This window comes from Arachis hypogaea, chromosome 16 (assembly GCF_003086295.3).
Source record: "Arachis hypogaea cultivar Tifrunner chromosome 16, arahy.Tifrunner.gnm2.J5K5, whole genome shotgun sequence".
NCBI lineage: Eukaryota > Viridiplantae > Streptophyta > Magnoliopsida > Fabales > Fabaceae > Arachis > Arachis hypogaea.
In genome coordinates, this window is record NC_092051.1 from 85,066,925 (window position 1) to 85,069,470 (window position 2,546).

Sequence of the window (2,546 nt, forward strand, 5' to 3'; positions counted from 1 at the left end):
TGCGATTCTTATTAAAAATTTTGAGTTTCTTATTTTCTTTTTCCTATATGTTTTTTCAAAAAAAAATTAAAAGAAAATACAAAAAAATTTATAAAATCATAAAAATAAAAAATATTTTGTGTTTCTTGTTTGAGTCTTGAGTCAATTTTTAAGTTTGGTGTCAATTGCATTTTTTTTCTAAAAATTTTTTATGCATTTTTTGAAAATTCATGCATTCATAGTGTTTTTCATGATCTTCAAGTTGTTCTTGGCCAGTCTTCTTGTTTGATCTTCATATTTTCTTGTTTTGTGTCTTTTCTTGTTTTTCATATGCATTCTTGCATTCATAGTGTCTATACATGAAAAATTTCTAAGTTTGGTGTCTTGCATGTTTTTCTTTCATTAAAAATTTTCTAAAATAAGTCTTGATGTTCATCTTGACCTTCAAAGTGTTCTTGGTGTTTATCTTGACATTCATAGTGTTCTTGCATGCATTCATTGTTTTGATCTAAAAATTCTCATGCATTGAGTCTTTTTCATGTTTTTCTCTTTCTTCATTAAAAATTCAAAAATCAAAAAAATATCTTTCCCTTTTTCACTCATAAATTTTCGAAAATTTGAGTTGACTTTTTCAAAACTTTTTAAAATTTAGTTGTTTCTTATGAGTCAAATCAAATTTTCAATTTAAAAATCTTATCTTTTCAAAATCTTTTTCAAAAATCAAATCTTTTTCATTTTTTCTTATTCATTTTCGAAAATTTTAAAAATATTTTTCAAAAATCTTTTTCTTAATTTTATCTTATAATTTTCGAAAATATTATCAACAATTAATGATTTGATTCAAAAATTTCAAGTTTGTTACTTGCTTGTTAAGAAAGATTCAAACTTTAAGTTCTAGAATCATATCTTGTGATTACTTGTGAATCAAGTCATTAATTGTGTTTTTAAAAATCAAATCTTTTTTCAAAACTAATTTCAATCATATCTTTTCAAAAATATCTTTTTATCTTATCTTTTTCAAATATCTTTTCTAACTTCTTATCTTCTTATCTTTTCAAAATTGATTTTCAAAATTTGTTTCAACTAACTAATTAACTTTTTGTTTGTTTCTTATCTCTTTCAAAACTACCTAACTAACTATCCCTATCTAATTTTCGAAAATACCTCCCTCTTTTTCAAAAATTCTTTTTAATTAATTAATTGTTTCAATTTTTAATTTTAATTTTAATTTTATCTTAATTTTCGAAAATCATTAACTCTTTTTCAAAATTTATTTTTCGAATTCCCTCTCTCCCATCTCTTTCTATTTATTTATTAATTACTAACACTTTTCTTCATCTCACATCTCTGCTATCCTCACCCTTGTGTTTGGATTCTCCTCCCTTCTCTTTCCTTACATTACATTCTTTTCTTCTTCTACTCACACAAGGGAACCTCTATACTATGGTAAAGAGGATCCCCGGTATCTTTAGTCCTCTTCTTTTTCACATGAGCAGGAGCAAGGACAAGAACATTCTTGTTGAAGCAGATCCAGAACCTGAAAAGACTCTGAAAAGGAAACTAAGAGAAGCTAAAATACAACAATCCGGAGACAACCTTACAGGAATTTTCGAACAGGAAGAGGAGATGGCAGCCAAAAATAACAATAATGCAAGGAGGATGCTTGGTGACTTTACTGCACCTAATTCCAATTTACATGGAAGAAGCATCTCCATTCCTGCCATTGGAGCAAACAATTTTGAGCTGAAATCTCAATTAGTTTCTCTAATGCAGCAAAACTGCAAGTTTCATGGACTTTCATCTGAAGATCCTTTTCAGTTCTTAACTGAATTCTTGCAGATCTGTGATACTGTTAAGACTAATGGAGTAGATCCTGAAGTCTACAGGCTCATGCTTTTCTCGTTTGCTGTAAGAGACAGAGCTAGAATATGGTTGGACTCTCAACCTAAGGATAGCCTGAACTCTTGGGATAAGCTGGTCAAGGCTTTCTTAGCCAAGTTCTTTCCTCCTCAAAAGCTGAGTAAGCTTATAGTGGATGTTCAAACCTTCAGACAGAAAAAAGGTGAATCCCTCTTTGAAGCTTGGGAGAGATACAAGGAACTGACCAAAAAGTGTCCTTCTGACATGCTTTCAGAATGGACCATCCTGGATATGTTCTATGATGGTCTGTCTAAATTAGCTAAGATGTCATTGGATACTTCTGCAGGTGGATCCATTCACCTAAAGAAAACACCTGCAGAAGCTCAAGAACTCATTGAAATGATTGTTAATAACCAGTTCATGTACACTTCTGAGAGGAATCCTGTGAGTAATGGGACGCCTCAGAAGAAGGGAGTTCATGAAATTGACACTCTGAATGCCATATTGGCTCAGAACAAAATATTAACTCAGCAAGTCAATATGATTTCTCAGAGTCTGAATGAAATGCAAGCTGCATCCAACAGTACTCAAGAGGCATCTTCTGAAGAAGAAGCTTATGATCCTGAGAACCCTGCAATAGCAGAGGTGAATTACATGGGTGAACTATATGGAAACACCTATAATCCCTCATGGAGAAATCACCCAAA

At 31.0% G+C, this 2,546-nt stretch overlaps 1 non-coding gene across 1 annotated transcript; it reads right to left on the reverse strand.

Moving 5' to 3' along the window:
• Nucleotides 1–2,001: 2,001 nt before the first annotated feature.
• On the reverse strand, nt 2,002–2,109 carry LOC112760643 (small nucleolar RNA R71). Its single transcript, XR_003181074.1, has one exon. It is a non-coding gene; the product is annotated as a small nucleolar RNA R71 (small nucleolar RNA).
• Nucleotides 2,110–2,546: the final 437 nt, after the last annotated feature.